This window comes from Coturnix japonica, chromosome 3 (genome assembly GCF_001577835.2).
Source record: "Coturnix japonica isolate 7356 chromosome 3, Coturnix japonica 2.1, whole genome shotgun sequence".
NCBI lineage: Eukaryota > Metazoa > Chordata > Aves > Galliformes > Phasianidae > Coturnix > Coturnix japonica.
The window spans coordinates 88,910,669-88,929,790 of NC_029518.1; the positions used below are offsets into that span (position 1 = coordinate 88,910,669).

Genomic DNA, 19,122 nt, shown 5'->3' on the forward strand with positions numbered 1-19,122 from the left:
AGTTCTTCCTTTCTGACAAGGTTTCAAGCTGTTAATCTTGCACTTGCACATGGCTGGTTGCTTTGGAAACAAACACTGTCGTGCATTGTAGGCAACAATTCATCCTTTTTGGATGTAGGTTTTGGGCTCTGAAGCACAGAAAGGGTAAAGGAGGCATGTGTGGCCTGGGCAGACAGTGATAGGACAAGGGGAAATGGTTTTAAACTAAAAAAGGGGAGATTTAAATTAGATTTTAATATGTATACATATGTACGTTCAACGCAGAGGGTGACAAGGCACTGAAACATGTTGCTCAGAGAAGTTTCCCATCCCTGGATGGGGCCTTGGGAAAAATGATCTAGTGGATGGCAACCCTGTCTGCAGCAGGGGGTTGGGACTTGTTGGGCTTTAAGGTCCCTTCCAATCCAAGCCATTCTGTGACTCTGTGACTATGATATAGAATGAGTCATGATGAACTGATGAACAGAAAATCAGTTTCTTGGCTAGTCGAACAAATAAACTGATGAACTTCTGCATTCCTTTTTAGTCTACTCTTTTTGGTTGGAAAATAAAAAAACAACAAAGCACGTGGTTTGGCTTTCAGCTATGTTTAGCTTACAACACCTTTGCTTTGCTAGACCCTTTCTTCTGGAAAAGATCATTCTGAGCAACAATATTTATATAAACATTTCAGAAACTAGAGACTAAAGATGATGTTCAAATGCAACAAGTAGTAGTGTTAGAACTGAGGATACCAGCAAAGCAAGAGTTGTAGGTAAAGTCTTTCAGTATATCAAGTGTAACACTGGGGGGAAAAAATGAGTATACAAGCCCTTCCTCAGTTTTCACCAGCTTATGGAAAGGCCCTCGCCTTTCCTGAAAGGCAAAGAAGTATGTCTTCAACTTCCACAGAATTGCTCTCCTGAGTCTCTCTGATTGCTCTCTTCACACACACACCCATACACAAACAAGTTTAAAAACCACTTATCTTGCACTGGCCAGCATCTGCCAAACACCATGTTCTATGAAAGGTTAGAAAGAAACATGGGATTCCTCTAACTTCAACAAGCTAACTGACTTTGACAACTAAATTTCCCCATAAATATGTTTAGAACTTCCTTTATATAGAAGTGTGAGTCATTCTGACAGGCTTAATTTGTACTGAAAAATGTATGTGTTAAACTTATTAGCCATTCAGGCTAGAGAGACTGTAAACAGTAGATTGATGACATTTGTACTTCATGTACTATACACTATGTGCTTACAAAGTGAGAATATAAAAGCTTCTGAAAGGCATGCTGGAGATTTAATAGAAATTTTATCCTAATCTCTTTCTCCTCTTGAGCTGAAGTTCCCTTGTTCTTTCACTTTTTAAAATGAGAATATGTATGAAAAGATGGCCCGTTTTTAACTGCATCATGCTATGGCAAATGCATGTATACTTCCAGCAGAGCTAAACAGCTACTAAGGATAAATATAACAGATCAGTGGAATTAATAAAGCACTGCATCATAGACACAATAAATACATAGTAGAGTTTGAAGACCCATCAGCTGAGTCTAAGGAAACGTTAAGGAGACACAAGTTCAAGCCTTTGTTCAGTAACCTTGAGGATATCTGTGTCTGAACATCTCTGGCTTGTTTTCTGTGTTAAAGCATGACTGACTTATAAATAAAAGTGAGAGTGGAAGGGAAAAGGAAATTACAAAGTCAAGTATGATTTAGTTGGGAAATCTCTCAACCTCTCTTGCTTCTTGGTATTAAAATAAAAGCTTTCTAGAAGGTAATTCTATACTCAGGTCATCATAAGCCACCTATGTATATACAGATGAGCTCAGTCAGCTTGAACTGACTTCTGAGCCCAACCTGTACATGCCTCTGTGCCAACCTGTTTGGGAGAGCTGGCAGCTTCCCCAGGCAGGGAAAAACAGGCAGGAGAGTTCATGAGCAATCTCCAGGATTTGAGACTATTGTCCAAATTGATGGATCAAGTACTTGGGTCTCAAGCATTATATACCAAGGGAGGTACAGTTCCCATCAAACAGTATAAAAAAACATGCTGTTTGAGAAGTCTCACTTGCTTATTGCACTGTGATGTTGGCCCTCTGTATGTTGTATCTTGATGGTGGGACTTACTTAAGATTCAAGTCATCCTGTCTTGGTAGACGGAGCTCAGAGTGCAAGGCCCTAGCTAAAGCTGAGGCTGATCTGATCAGTATAATGCTTTCCTTGTCTCCAATTCTTTGTCAAACAGCTGTTCAAGAAGCTTCAAGAATCATAGCCATATCATGTAGGGCACATTATGTCAATGTCCTTCTCATTTATTCTGAGAATTTTCGGTAGCCAAATATTTAAAAATTCATCTGTAATATGGATAGGAAGTGTCTATCTTAAGGACTCTAAGGATTTACTTATAAATCATAACCTTGTCATTGATACTCGAAAAATCTTTGTAGGTTATCAAATCCAATAATTACACCTGTAGCCAGGAAGAAGATGTCTGCTGATATAATTTTCTATTGTTCTCCTTATCTTCTTCCTTCCTTTGGAATGAACTATGAGCGTGGAAGAGAGAATAATATGAAAGCACAATCCCCAGTCAAATAATAACCCATGAAAACAAAAGCAGATTAGAGGTGTACAGAACTGAACACTCATCTGATCTGCATGTTCCAATTCTATTAACTCATGCATAACCCGCAGCTTTGGTGTGATGTCCTTTGCAGAGAATATTGTATTGTCCTTGCAGAGAACTTTACTGCTGGGAATCTATTGCGCTGTTATCTTCCACAGCAAATGTTGGCAGCCTGGTGGAATAGTTAATGAACACGTGACTCATCTGGGGCACTGTAACTTCTGTGTGTGTGTTTGCTTTGCTTAACAAACCTTCTACAAGCTGAAGATACACATACAGTGTCAGGTCTGTTCCATGAGCTGTACACTACATACATGGGCTGGACTGCAGATCTCTGAAGTCCTAAAAGATTAGGACTCCAAACACACATCAGGAAAGGATATGATTGTATATCTGATTGTGATGTGATTGTACATACAGAATAAGCATGCTTATAAAAGTATATTTACTTTTTAGAGTAAAGACAATGTGGGTCTTTTGGGTGTTTTCTTGATAGGACTTCAATAAGTCTGTTGTTTCCCATTTTTGACTATAGTGAATCAGAAAAGAGAAATGCAAGTGTTTGTCTTTGTGCTCTTGTTGCTCTGGGACTATAAAGCTGATCCTATGTCATAGTGAAAGTTAGACCATGGCAGAAAAAAAAAAGAAACTCACTCAACAGCTAACATCTTTAAAAATATTTCCTACACTTACAGATGTTAATTTAGAAATTAACAAAATACCAGAATTATTGTTTGCGAATTTTTCTTTCAGTTCCTTAGGTTACAGTCTTGAATTAAATAATCACACATGATTTCTTCCATTCTGCCAGGGGTATGAATCAGAATTATGCTGTGAAGGCATCTGTTGTCTGTTAAGTCCCCTGACTCATTTGTTGCACAAGTTGGAAGATGCGAAATGAATGAGGCAGGGGACAGAAGGGAGAAAGTGGGTTGTCTTGTGGCTGAGGTAGATGAACGTCACTCAGGAGAGCTGGATTTCATCCCTGTCTCTGACACAAAGATCATGAGAAAAGCTGTATAAATCATTTAAGCCAGGGTTGTTATTTCCAGTTATGAAAAAGTGGAATTTCATCCCATGTTTGGTTATGGACTACAGTTTCTTCACAGATCTTGCTACAGTGAAATAGTTTTTTGCCCTTCTGCTTTGTTCTTCCTCTGCTGAGCCCATGAGAGAGCTGAGTCTCCCTGTCCCGGAGGAATCACAGAATCACAGAATTGTAGGTGTTGGAAGGGACCTCCAGAGACCACTGAGTCCAGCCCCCTGCCAAAGCAGGTTCCCTACACCAGGTTGCAAAAAGATAGGCGTCCAGGTGGGTCTTGAATATCTCCAGAGAAGGAGACTCCACAACCCCCCTGGGCAGCCTGTTCCAGTGCTCTGTCACCCTCACCATAAAGTTCTAGTGCACATCCGTGTAGAACTTCCTATGCTCCAGTTTCTGTCCGTTTCCCCTTGTCCTGTCTCCACACACTGCTGAGAAGAGTCTGGCCTCACCACTTTGCCCCCTGTACCTTAGATATTTATAGACCACTCTCAGTCTTCTTTTCTCAAGGCCAGCTCAGACCCAGTTCACTTAGCCTTTCTTCATAGGGGAGATGCTCCAGGGCCTTCATCATCTTTGTGGCCCTCTGCTGGACTCTTTCCAAGAGATCCCTGTCATTTTTGTACTGGGGAGCCCAGAACTAGACAGAGCACTCCAGATGAAGACTTACCAGGGCAGAGTAGAGGGGGAGGATCACCTCTCTCAACCTGCTGGACACGTTCTTTTTAATGCACCCCAGAATGCCATTGGCCTTTTTGGCCACGAGGGCACACTGCTGATTCATGGCCAACCTGTCGTCCACCAGGACACCCAGGTCCCTCTCAGCAGAGCTCCTCTCCAGCAGGTCATCCCCCAACCTGAACTGGTGCATGCAATTATTCCTCACTAGGTGCAAGACTCTACACTTACTTTTGTTAAACCTCATCCAGTTTCTTACTGCCCAGCTCTCCAGCCTGTCCAGGTCTCGCTGAATGGCAGCACAGCCTTCAGGTGTGTCAGCCAATCCTCCCAACTTTGTATCATCAGCAAACTTGCTGAGGGTGGTCACTATCCCCTCACCAAGGTCACTGATGAAGATGTTGAACAAGACCAGATCCAGCACCAACCCCTGGGGAACATCGCTAGTTACAGGTCTCCAGCCAGACTCTGCACCACCAATGATGACTCCCTGTGCTCCGACAGCCAGCAGTTCTCAACACCTCACTGCCCACCCATCCATCCCACGCCAGCTCAGCTTTGTTATAAGGATGTCATGGGAGACAGTATCAAATGCTCTGCTGAAATCAAGGTAGACTACATCCACCACTCTCCCCCCATCCACCCAGCCTGTGACATCATAGAAGGCTACCAGGTTGGTCGAGCATGACTTCCCCTTGATGAACCCATACTGACTACTCCTGATAACCTCCACGTGAGGACCTTGGAAATTGTATTCCAGGCTCTGTGGCTCCTCCAGAGCTCCTGAATGAAGGCTGGGGTATAGATAACTCAGGAATGGGAAGAAAACTGTCCAAGGAGGTGAGGTGGTATGGACTATGCAGCCACTGTACTACTATTGTCCCATTACCCTGTGTAGTTGAAATACTAAGTCATGGCCTGAAACAGTGATTGCGCACCTGGTGGGAAGACATGGCCAACCCAGGGGAGCTCAGTTGCAAGCAATGCACCTGAGTGATTGGAAGGGGTAGAGCCAGGATCCACCCCTTCCCAGACCTCATTTAAAGGTTGGCAGTGGAGGTAAAGGTATTTCTTGCTAGAGATTCCTGTCCACCTGGGGCCTTTCAAAGGTAAGTAGCTTTTATTTTATTTTATTTTATTTTTTTTTTTATCATTGCTTCCTTCATTTTTGTGTCTGTAGCTGTTGTGTTTGGGCTTGTTCTCATTTGCTGTAGACAAAGACTTTGCCACACTGCTGCTATGATCCTATTATAGCATTACACCCTTGTAACATTTTTCCATGGCCAGTAATGAGGAGAAAACAATGTCAGACTTTGTTCATATTAAATTTGTTGGGGTCGTCCTTCTCCTCCTGGGCATTCCCATGTGTTGTCCCACACAGATGCCACACTGTTCATCTGCAGTGCTGTCACTGACAGAGGTTGACTTCTTGCTCTGGGGACAGTTTCTTTAGCAGGGTCTGTTGTGACAGGATGAGGGGAAATGGCTTCAAACTGAATGAGGAGAGATTTAGACTGAATATAAGGAAATATTTTTTTTTGTTTTGTTTTATGACAAGTGTAGTGAAGCACTGGAACAAGAGGTGATAGATGCTCCATACCTGGAGACATTCAAGATCAGGTTGGAGCAGACCCTGAGCAGCCTGACTAGCTGTAGATATCCCTGTTCAGTGCAGGGATTTGGACTAGATGATCTTTAAAGGTCCCTTCCAACTCAATGAGTTCTATGATTCTGTGACCTAATGAGAATGTTGTAGACCTCACAAAGGAAAACAAGCAGAGCAAAGGGCACGTAGTCAGGCACAGAGGTAAGCTGAAAGATCTGGGGCTTAGTCTGAAGATCTGATGATTGTGCTCTACTTCTTTGCCCTTTACATGTAACTCTTGAGCTGGATGTCCTTGTTCTAGTATCATTCTAGTCCCATCCCAGTCCTATGCTAAGCACTTCACTAATCACCTCAGAAATGTCTCAATTGGGGATTCTTAACCGCATTTCTCTCTTTTCCTTAAACCCTTTTTTCCTCAGGAAATCTTATGTCAGTCTTTATCAACTCTCATTTTTTTTTGTTATTTCTCTACACAAGCAATCAGCCTCATCCCATTTTTCATGCACTTCTGTGAACAGTTTCTCTCTATATGTGTAGTTCCACCTCCTTCCTCAGCATAGTCATGCCACCTGCTTGGACCTATACCTCACCTCTCCATACCTAGGCCATAAGTACTATTCCTCTGTGAGATTTACCAAATTGCTGTATCTTTGCCTTGTTTCAGTCCAAGTTTCTATTCCTTTATCAACATATAGACCTAGTCTCATTTTCCTACACACTTCTTCCTCATAGCCTTTGATCTGCCTTTTGTTTTTTTTCCTGGAGGATGCAGGCAGCTTCTTCCTCTCTGTGATGCTTGGTTTAGCCAGTGAGTGAACTGGGATTGCGAGAGAGAGCAGATCCCCAGAGCAACATCCAGTGTGCTGAACGCCTAGAGTATATTGGGACAATCAGTGCAGAGGAAAACTAGATTTCCTTCTTTTAGCCATATACTGCAGAATAATTTTAAATTATTATTTTATTTTTCCAGCGTCTTTAAGCACGTACAATTCAGTCACATATAGCCAGTATGAAGGTGGGACATGCTTAGTGAAGAGACACTGCCTGAGGATTTCAGCTATTAAATTCCAGCACGTCTTTGTGAGGTATGTGTAAACTACCACTTGTCACAAACTTGTGCATTTTTAGGATGTGGATGTATTTCACGGGGAAAAAAGTGAATAAACAAGGTTTATTTTTAACTGAAGTTCAGCTCTTCCGCCACACAGAATTCCTGGAAAACACAGAGCGCATGAGATTTGTAGTTAATCCTTTTTTTGGTGTTATTTAGCTGTAATTTCTCTCTTTCTCTCTCTCTCTTTTTAATCTACTTTGTTTGTGAAAAGATCTTGGCTACTTTTAGAAATAAGGTAGCATGGGGTAGATGACAAGTGTGAAACCTCAGCCCTCAACACTTAAAGTTTCTCAAAGCTGTAAATGAAAATGAGATTGCATGATAAGAAATGTCAGAAAGCCTTAGCAGGGATGAAAATGGAGTATTTCCATGATGAAGTACAAATAGAGCTGCTTTATGTCCACGCTTTATTTAGCCAGATATTTTCTTTGGTGTCTATTAGATTATCTCCAGCCTTTGTACTCATGGACCATATAGGCACATAGATAAAAAGCAAATGTCTTTCCTTATCTTTCTGTGTCTTTTTAAAAGTTTTTTTATTTTTTATTTTTTTAGGAGTTAGATGTAGATACCCTTTTTTTAACTGAGGAGTAACTACCTTGAAAAGAATGGAGAAAGTGAATATCAGGGAATCATAAAACTGAATTTGGGTTGAAAGGATCTCAAAAGTTGGAACTAAGCAACTCCTCTGTCAGGGGTAGGGACATCTGCTAAGCCAGGTTGCCTGAAGCCTCATCCAGCCTGGCCTTGAACACCTCTATGGATGGGCAACTTGTTCCAGTACCTCACCACCCTCATCATGAAAACTTTCTCCCTTATATCCAATGTACTGGAACACACTGGATTCACCAGGCTGTAGCAGTGGATCATAGCCTTTAAAAGGCAAGTCCTGGCCATGTGCATTCCTGCAGAGGAGTGGGACTGCCTCTCCAGCACATGCAGCTGAGCTCTGGGAAGCCCCAAGCAGGGCTATTTGTATTCATTTTGGCTGTGAAGTTTGTCTGCTGGGAGGGGTGTGGGAGATCTCACAGCTCTACTGCTGTGTAACTTTTGTTATGGAAACTTGTTTTTTAATGTGTTCCATACGAATCCACAGAAAATGAAGCACTTGAAGAGTTTATCATAATTCTAAGTCTAGATAAACAACCCAATAAAGAATGGAAAATATGTATTTTGTCAGAAGGCATCACTAAAAAATGTTCACATATGGCAACAATTTCCTCAGTATTCGACAAAAGATTGGCCTAGGAGTCCTCCTCTGTACATACAGATCAGATTTATCACTGTGGTAATGTCACCTGACTCGTACAATGTTTAGGCTGTGAGTCAGCAGAGGGATGGAGTTTTCCAGTGTGTACAGTATTTATCTTGTCCTCTTCCAATATCTGGTTCTGATTTTTGTTTTTAACATTATTAAGGAGTGATGCTTCCTAGTTAAGGTTATGAATGAGTTTGTCTTAAAAGTTTGCTTTGGCTTTTCTCCGTGAGCTGCCCCACCTCGCCTCTGCAGCAGGATCTCATAGCTGGTAACCTGAGCTGAGAACAAGAGAATGCTGTGTCTTTCCCCAGTGTGAGGTGAGCAGGAGGAAGGTTTTTAGGATTAGGGTGATCAGAGAATAGGAAAGACTCCCATGGCAGAAAAAGGAATTCTCCCTGCTTTGCTGCTTTGTTAACCATCTTCATGACATGAACTGAGAAATGCTTTATTACTTTGTATGGTGTTTCAGATATTTCCTGAGAAAACAGGCCCTGTTTTAGTCATCACAACTTGAGGACAGGCAGTGGCAAGAATAAAGGAAATTAACCCTTTGTGATGGGTTTGAGTGCTCTGTGTCTTTGGGGAAGAAATGTAGATATATCATTTTAACTTCTTAGTGAAGGCTGTGTGCTTTCAAATATGTGACCTAGATAAATAAAAAGTGAGCCTGGGGCCAATGGAGTTGCAGACCCCTCTGTTGTGCTGATATGCCCCTATGCGTGCAGTGCTTCTCTGTGCCCATCACAGACCCTGCTTGCCCATACCTTGCAAAGAAAAGCCACATCTATCTGAAGCCTTGGGGTGCCTTGGTGCTGAGGAATGTCTGGATTTTAAAAGATCTTAAATATCTCTTGATTGTTTTGGTTTGGTTTAGATTTCTTCAAGTAAGGTCACTTGTAGGAAGCTTGTGAAAGCAATTTTTTCTGTGAGGTACCTGTTCTTAAACAATGACTTTATAGGAACTGTGGGAGCCTAATGGAGGGACATAAATTACGCTCTGTGTGCCATGCACTGTGTCCCACAACACCCAGATATCTTTTTACTGGATTTATCCCTGGACTCTTCTCCCTGAAGAACAGTGTAGGGCATCAAAACTTAGTTCAGCGCTCATATACTTTGATTTTATTTCAGTGTATCATCTAGAGTTGCAAAGTTGGCTCTCATGTTCTGGGATTGCTCAATCAGTGCAGCTCTTGCATTCACCCTCAGCACTTCCTCTGTTGATCCAATGGAAGTAGGGCATATTTACTTACCAGGCATGCAGTCTGCATGACTGTGCATAAAATTGTAGAGAAATAGGGCTGAAAGAACCTCAGGAAATCATATGTTGCATCTCCCAGGTCAGAGTAGGTCAACAATGTGTTTGACTCGTGATTTGTCAGGATAGCCCTGGAAGCATTCAGGGCCAGGCTGGATGTGGCTTTGGGCAGCCTGGTGTGGTGGTTGGTGACCCTGCACATAGCAGGGGGGTTGAAACTGGATGATCACTGTGGTCCTTTTCAACCCCGGCCACGTTATGATTCTGTGCCTCACAGTGTTCCCAGGTGATCTGTTACACCAGGCACATCATGTATTCCTTGCTTCTTCCTTGTACTGTCATTTAAGCTCATTATGCTTTTTTCTTATCTGCTCCCAGAAACAGAGAACAGAATATATATATATATATATAATATATATATTTGAACATTTTTCTGTGCCTCCTCACTATTTTTGAGTCTATATTTCTCTTCATTTTTGCTGGTAAGCCATGTAGTCTGGATCTGACACATCCAGACTTGTGCTGGTGAGGTCTGAAGTAAGTTTGATGAAAAACTCTGGTTAAAAAGAAAATAACATGGCAACACCATTGTGATGGGAACAGCTGCATGCTACTGAACCAGAAACATGCATTTTTGTGTGTGGTTGACTGACTCATCCTAAATGTAGATTTGGGAAGAAATGGTAGGTTTTAAGTACCCAGATCTTATCTGGAAAGGAAAAAAAAAGTGGGGTGGTATAAATCTTAGATTTGTATCAGTTAGCTTACTGAATCTATCTGGTTGCATGCACTCTTTTTTGAAGAAAAAGTGGAGTACCCTATCTGTGCTATTCAGAAGTGGGAAGTGGATATTTACATCAACTTTAGAGCTGAAGCCAGTATAACTGAAACTATACAACATACCATGCCACCTGAAAGCATGTGACTGGCTTAAAATAGTAAGCTCTGGAAATGAGGAAGCATTATTAACTATTTTTACTTGACTTTGGTTTATGAGCCTGCAGGGGTAGTGTGTTAGAACGTTTCCAAGCTTTCTCCTGGAAGCCTCTGTGAAAGACTGAAAACTGAGATGCTTGGCTAATCACTTGGCTCTAGAAAGAGAGACTTTGGGAGAGCACCAAATGTTGTAATTACATTACTAAAATAGGTGTCATAACATTTTGCTTCTTTTTTGTGTGTGAAAACGAGAGAGCTGCAGTTGTTGACGAGTTCTTGGATAAGAAAAAGGTGACTCACACTGGAGCTCATACAGCCATCTCAAACATCAAGCTTGATTCATCCCTACTTGTCACTGTGAGGGATTTCAGAGTGTTGTGATAACTGTTTGACAAGAAGAGAAATTCAGACAGAGTCGCATTGCAGTTCCCTATGCCATACATGGTGGGCCCAGGGGCACCTTAAAGATTTAAGACTGCAGGGCAAGAGAGTACGATCTTGGCTGACACATCAGGTGGAAATAGACCATCTCAAACTTATCATTCACTTTTCACAAGTTTACTGTGAGATGTGGGAACCACCAATACTTATTATGCAAAACAGTCAATAATGCTTAGGGGGAATTTGTGGGCATGTACATATCAGATTGCTGTAGCTCTAGCTCTAAAAGATGTTTTGCTTTCTATTGATTAGGATTTTGAGAAGGGAGAAATATTTAAACTCAAGATAGAGCTACAATTATGTGTGATGGATCTCAATGTAATTCAAATATTTACTTAATGCATGGTAATTTAAATGAATTAGACATTAGTCTACAATTGCAATCAAAATGTGTTTTCCCTAAGACTTTAGCTGTTCTAATGATTCTTTAAGTGTAAAGAAAAGCCTGCTGCTTGATTGAAACATGTCCAAAAGGCATCACAGCTGACAGGAACTTGAATTGGTCTTCAGCATTCATTTCTGAGAGCAGAGGCAATGTAATCCGACAGCAGATGTTAAGCAGGCAGCGTTTCTCTTTTGCTCCTAAGAGCAGCTGACAAGGATGCGTGGCTCAGTTTAAAGCAAACAAACAAACAAGACTGCCACCAACTAAGTTGTTCAATTAAAACTAGGTTACCTTCCTTGGACAGAAGAACCATTTCAATAACAGCAGCAGTAATCAACAGGTTCTAATTATCTGTAGAAAAGAGTAGTTCATGATTATTGTTTTTTTCCTTATTCTGATATTTCTAAACTCGCTGTTCTGATTTTTCTTGATTTAACATTCTCTTTTACTGTAGCAAACTGATCTACATTTCCTTAAGCTAAGGAGCCCTGACAATGTTTTTTGCCTCCTAGGCAGGAATATGTGATCCTTATTTACTTCCAGAGCCTCTTGAGCTTTTCTTGGAGCTTAAATATAAATCTTACTTATCTTTTAGTTGTCCAATGACTTCTTATTTATCCTCTGTAAAACACGTAAATTTTTAGAGGAGGGATTAAAACCTTTTACCCCCATACTGGCTTTCCTCAATAACCAGTGTACCCTATGGCTTAGTGGTTAGAGCTTTCAAATCTCAGCAGAAGATACATTTTTACCCTAAGGCATGTAAGTATCTGCACCAAGATGTCTACTTGTTCTGGAAGAGTCTAAACTCCAGTTATAGTCATTGGCAAGTGGAGCTTTAAGAGCAATTTAGATGACAAGCTACTGTCTCTTAGGATATGAGTTAAATAGTTCTGGTTACTGTACTAGAAAGCCCTCCACAAACTGCTAAGGGAGGCTAGATACCTCTAGCATTTATCTTGCTTTATTTATGTGTCCTACCTATGAGTAGCATCTCATCTGGAAGATTCCAGTCTGTCTGTCTGTCAACCCACTGTAGTTGCATAGCAGAATTTCAGCATCCACATGGGTTTAGCAGATATGATACAGAGCCTATGAGAAAACCACACTTTTGAAGGAGCAGTAGCAGAAGACCAGGTAGATAGCACTGTATATCTATCTTTGAGCAAATGCATTGAGCATGCAAGATGGGACTTAGTTGCCAAGGCATAGGTGCTCTTTGTTTTCTGAGGCACTCCTTGCCATTTTAGGAATTCTTGGGGATCACGGATGTGATGAAGAATTTGTGGTATGCCTGTGTTTTCTGGAGCAGCAGCTGTATGTTTAAGTTACATTCACATTCCTAAAGCATCACGAGATTTATGTTCAGGAAATAGGTTCATAGCTTGAGAGCAGTTGAGTCCCAGTGTAATCCCCACATGGAGAAGGGGGGACTGTTTTCAAGCATCCCACATCCTGGGTGAATGTAGTTGCAGAGATAATCAGTAAAAGGATGTTGGCTGCAGCCCTTTGTTGCTTTGCTTTTTAACATAAAGATGGCATAAGTGTTTAACCACCTGCCATGAACCCAGTACATAGAAACTCAGCCCTAGGAAGAAGATCATAATAGAGTCCTTTTCAGCATATCCTACAGAAATAGTTGAGGTGGCTTGTCAAGAGAGAGCTTTCAGTAGACCCTTTTCTTAAGCACAGTCTCTTCGCGACAGCTGTGAACGCAGGAATTTGAGCACTGGGCCTTTTATGCTGGGGGTTGTGAAAATGCAATATACTTCTAGGAATAGAAGAGAGTTCAAAACTGGTTTGAGTCCATAATCAACAGTGATGCTGATTTCATTTATAGTAGATTAAATTTCTCATTCTGGTTAATGCTTTATTATTATAAAGATCTGTTCATGGGATCTTCAGTATTTTTTGGTTCTCTGTAGAGACTTATCAGCAATAAGTTCATTAGTCAAGAACCAATTAAGTAACAATGATTAAATGGAATGGGAAGCTTTCCTTATGCTTCTCTTAACTGTGAAGGCACTGAGCCTTTGCCTCTTTACGTCTGCTGTGGCCTCTTTATTCTTGGGCCTGGTTTAATACTTTCAGAATGTGAATTTTCTCTTGCTGCAGAAAATCAATAAATCAATCCTTTCCTCACCTCAAGGTTGTTGAAAAGCTTTTTATTCATTTATTTATTTTTTAATTGTGATTGAAACTGTTTTTTAGCAAAAAAACAACATTGTAAGTGATTTATAGGAATTTCTTCCACACTTTGGATAACTTTAAATTAAAAACCAGTTAAACTGATCTATGTTTTAAAATCATGGAATCGCTTACACTCTTCCTCCCATTCCTAGGAAAAGAATAGTGCTTTGTTGTAGCTCTCCCTATAGCTTCTCAAGATGCCTGCACTTCCTTGTCCCTTCTGCTGCTATAAATGATTGCCCAAGTCTCTGAGCAGTACTGATCCATGGCCAGGGCCCTTAATGGCTCTCGATGCTAGCAATCTTCCTTTGTGCATTGGATTTAATAATGGCAGAGCATAGAGTAGCCAGGGGGTGTACATGCTGTGGTCTGCAAAATCCTTCAGTTATGGGTTTATGCTTCTGTCCTCAGTGATGCCTTTAGGCTCAGCTTCCATACGGGTTCCTGCTGGAGCACCAGAACATTACTTTTCCTCTTAGCCAAGCCTGTGCCTTAGAGCCACAATTTACAGTCCATAATGCCTGTACTTTGGGAATGGAATGACCCAGATGTGTTAAATATTATCATTTTTACTGCAGAGTACATGACCATATGTATGAACTCTAAAAATCATCTCAATTTTATAGTGGCACATTGTGCATTTGTTGGCTATTTCTACATGGTAACATAATGTCTGTATAAAAATTTTGATGGCCATAATGATCAATAGCCTTCCAGTGAGCTATTCATTAAAATGCCTTGCTTCATTACTCCATTACATGTCTTCAGGAAACTTCACTTACAACAACCAACCTCCTAAACAAGGGGTACACCCAGGCCAGCCAAAGCCTGTTTAAAATATATGGCTTGGAGTACATCCTCAGTGCAATTTCTCGATGGTGTTCATGCTTCATTTAGTTCTGTATTTTGTTTTCCAGCAGCTTCTGATGAACATATTAAGGATTTAACTGTTTCCTTTCCAAAAAGGAACAATTACAAGATAAGAAAATATCATTCACAAAATAAACAACTTTCAGGCTGGCCTTCTTCATTTTAAGAAGTGTCAAGCTGCTTTCTTGACAGTATTACTGTTGTCAAAGTGAAGAGATAAATCTGTAGCATTTAGACTTTGACTGCAATGTAGAGAAAAATCTTTGTTTCCCAAATTCACTGGGCAGTAGGATATCAACAATCATTATCATGATTGTAAGTTATAATTATGAAATTCTGATTCAAGTTTTGGTCTGGAAAAGGCAGGGTTTTTCTATTGTTCTATGTCCTTTTGTTTGACTCATGTATGTAAACGAACACTCTTCTTCTTTTGGTATTATCCATGTAAAGATTATATTTAGCATCATGAGTAATAACAAAATACGTTTCTTCTTCTCTAATGATCATAATAGAGTATTTATGGAGAAGCCTAATTCAGTACTTTCAAGAATACACTCACATCTGCTAAATGACTAATTATCCCTGTCCCCAGTCTTTTATTCTTCAAATGTCCATCTTGTGTCCATCTGTGGTTCAATCTTCAAATGAAATGTAAGAAAATGACCAAAGTATCTGTGAAGGCTACCAGTAGCTCTTCAGCGTACTTATTCAGTTTAAATGACTGGTGAAAATCTTGTTTAGGGCATATCAGGCCACTGTAAGGATACATGAAAGATGTGGGAAAATGAAAGAAACTTCAGAAGCCTCCACTAGTTAAAGCTTGATTTAAGCAGTATTCTTAAATTAAATGTCAGTAGTAATAACTCTGAGCCTAAGGTTACACATGAGTTCATGTGTCTGGTTGAATCAGGACTTGGAGTTTATAGGACTGAAATTTTTTCCCACAGAGATTCTGTTCTGAGGTAAGTAACCACTCAAACTGATATTCTCTGCAGTCTCCTTATGAATGCCAAACTTAAGGGTATTAAGAAGTCCCCCCAACTCATAAATGATATGCAAAGCAAATGCCATTGAAACTACTAGTGGTAGGGCACCTAATTGTATTTGCTGTTATGCAATCTGCCTTTGTGGCTTGCATGCATGGTTTTCTAAGAACTAATCTATGTGTACCCAGAATGAGATGACCATCTGATACTAATTATTGTTCAGCTGAGGTAAATGGGTCTTGCAAGCTCAGATTCCATTGCTGTGCAAGCACAGATGCTACTGCTCAAAAACAGTGCAGACAGTAATAGAGAATAATTTTCAGAATGTTCTTCTTTGGCAAGGAAAATGCCTTTTTGTTTGTTTGTTTTGTTCTGTTCACATCTATCATCACAGTAAAAATGATGTGGCTAAAGAAATATACCTACCTACCCATTTGACTTCTGTGGACTAACATTTGACCAAGACTAGCAATGGATTCCCATCTTGACTCTCAGGAAAGAACAAAACTAGTTGTTGTGATGAGACAAGACTAGATGCACATGATCTGGCACAGACATAGGAATAGACATAGGAAAATTAATATGAAGAGCAAAAGAATTATAACTAAAATCTGGAAACTGAGAAACCACATAAGCACTTGGAGAGGCAAAACAGACAGTATCCCTTGATTTAGCACATTTGAAATTGTACTCTGACCTTGCTACTGGAGGACATTTTCCTTGACATAAATTCCACTTGAATATGTTTCTAACCTTAGCCTGCAGTTGATATTTGTATGGATGAAATATGCTCCTAGTTTTCTCACCTGTTCAGTCATTTGGATTTTTTTTTTTCCTTTTGGAAAATCTCACCTTCATAAAATCACTGACTCCAACTTGAATTTCATGCAATTTCCCACTTCCAGTTCTCCAGCCAAATTACATTTTCACTGCTACATATGAAAGACATAATGGATTTATGCCCTTGTTCAAGTCTGCATTACTATTGACCAAAGCCACAGAATTAATTATCCCCAGGAAATCAGCTTCTTGCTGTGGCTCCTTCATTGTGGAGATGGGAATGACAAAACCACAGTAAATTCCTAACTTAATTTTAATTCTGCTTATTGGATCCCATCTCCTGTCCACAAATTGGTGAAATCAGGATTTTTAAGAACAGTTCAACAGCAGTTGAATAAAAACAGAATAGGGTATGAAGGAGGAAAAGTCTGTTGAAGAAGAGGTAGTGATAGTAAAAGAGAGATTCTGCCTGAAGTTCTGATATGTTTCATGAAATTAGATACATAATCTCACTCTTTAGGGATAGACAATAAAGTACATAGTTCAGCAGATGCTCAGAAATATTCCATACAGGAGAGGTGGTAAGGAGAAATGTACTATCAAGATGCATGTTTTGTTTTAAAAGAAGTTGGCTATTGGTACTAAGCAGAAATGTATGAATAAATGGTAAGCACAGGCATATTTCATTTCTGTTAAATTGGCAAATCATTATATAGAGTTATTTGTATATTTGTCTCTGTGTCTTCCTGGAAAATGTTTCTGTTTTTCTTACCCCAATTTTTAAAGAAGGGGAAAGGCGAGTCATTTGGCACCTTAACCTTTTCCAAATACAGGGACAGCTCAGCCTTCCCATCCAACCAGGGAGATAGAGCAGAAGGAGGGAAAGTTATGAGGCAGAAAGTGGAAAGTTGGTGAGGGGTGGAAAAAATGACCTAGCTTAGCTGATGGTGGGAAGAGAAAGAAAAGCTTTTTTCTAAAAAAAGGGGAGAAAGCAAAAGGTTTTAAATAATGTGATGTTGAAGTATTTTATTATAATTTTTTGTAAGGTATTCAGATACCATGGTGATGAGCACAGCTGAAATATCTAAGCATTCTGGGATAGAATGGATTTGAACAAAAAGGATAATTAAAATAGTGCTTACTTAGATGAGGGATAATGTCTCAGTTCCTATGCAAATGAGCTTAGTTAAAGGATCGGATCACTTGCCTTTTTATGAAAATGAATATTGAAAGTTTGATGAGAAACTTGGGAGAGCAACATTCTGGAAGTCAAAGCAAATGCAATCTCTATATGCAAATGAAATCAATTAATTTTAGCAGCCGTGTATGAGTGCAAATGAGAAAATCAATGATTTTCAAAATCTAGTAATTTGATAGCCATTAGTCTCATTAGACTTTCTTTTTAAAGCTTAATTATTCAAAAATACAACCCCGCTGAAGTGTGGTTTAGAGAGGACATATTCTGAAATTAATTACAGCACTGATAGAATGAAGATGCAGTACCAGTATGTGGCCTCATATATAGAAATGTGTCTTTCTGGATCTGGAATTTTACACACCAAACTGCTGGAGATCACCTAAATGAAGCATATGAGTAGTGCCATTGAAGACAATAGAGGATGTCTTGTTTGTATCTCACATGGATCTGGCTCTTGATTTTTAGGGATATGCATAGATGTAGGGATATGCTATCCCCTTGGCATTTTCCATAGTTAATGCCTGGATGAAGAGTCCATGCTGAGCAGAGAGGAGGAGTGTGCACAGAGAGATGGAAAAACATCATGCCACCCATACCTTGGCACTGGTTTGCAGCAGGCTCACCCTTCCTGAGCTGTCTCTAGGAGGGGGGTTTCTGCCCATCATCTTCAAAACAGCCTCCTGGCTGCAGCGCTTAGTCAGAAAGTGGTGTGCTAAAATTTGAGTTCTTTGCCAATATGTAGGTTATTAAAGTGGATCATGAATATAGGTATAGCTCTGTGAGCTATAATGGCATCTCTTGACCTGAAAAGCACAGTGCTCATTCAAGATAGGACTCACAAATTGCATAGGTTACATCTGTTGAAAAAGATGGTATAATATTCTCTTTTGTGAGCATCAGGACTTGTTGTAGCTTAGCTGACTTCCTGCTTTTGAACTCAGTTTTGTCTGACGCAGTCAGACAGTCTTTATCCGGGCTGCCTGTTGGGAGTGGGTGCTGGCCTTTGCTAACCCCAAAACTGTGCAGCTTCCCAACTGGGACTTACTTGAAAGAATTTTACTCAGATCAAGCCAAAAATTTACCGAGGGCCATTCTCAAAGTTTATCAGCATAGACAGCTACGTTCATACCCTTGGGATACACCATGGCACAGTTTCATTTACTAGTATTAAATATCTTTACTTAAAAAGTTATTTCAAAACATTTTTCCTTCCCTTCTCTTTCACTCCTTTTAGGAGGTCAGCTCCTCATTCTTCTCTTCTCTCCTCACTTCTCACCTCCTATTCAAAATAATCAAGATGTAAGGAAGATGTACTTTCAGAGGGCCAATTAAACACAGCAGGGCACCAGCTGAGATGAGGAGCTGCAGTGAGTGAATTTAAATCAAGCTGCAGTTTCTGAGAGGTGATCTCTATACCATCACTGGAATATTTGTTTATAGCAGTAAGGGATTCAGACTCCAAGGGAAGACAAACCTTACTCTGCAGCACTGCTTGAGCCAGAAATAGGGGGGAGGAAAAAAAGTTAAATAATTGCTTGCAAGTCACAAATGTGGCTGCAAAGTTCATATTAAGCCCTCCCAGGTGACCAGCAAATGAAGAGCAAAAGAAAGAGGCACAGCCAGGTAAATGACAACATTACCATACACTTACATGATACGTGGTTTTAATGGCTTTGGGTTGAAGGGAATTTAAAGAATAATTCTCCTTTAGAAAAGGTGGCTACTACGTAGTAGTGGATCTGACACCTCATAACTGTACTCTGCTT

The 19,122-nt window shown here is 40.2% G+C and overlaps 1 long non-coding RNA gene across 1 annotated transcript in view; it reads left to right on the forward strand.

Moving 5' to 3' along the window:
* The first annotated feature begins 5,012 nt into the window (after window positions 1–5,012).
* LOC107312235 overlaps window positions 5,013–19,122 on the forward strand; it is a 28,863-nt gene continuing 14,753 nt past the window's right edge. Inside the window, exons 1-2 of the long non-coding RNA XR_004306754.1 lie at window positions 5,013–5,174; window positions 6,911–7,025. This is a non-coding gene — a long non-coding RNA (uncharacterized LOC107312235). The remainder of the gene's footprint in view (window positions 5,175–6,910; window positions 7,026–19,122) is intronic.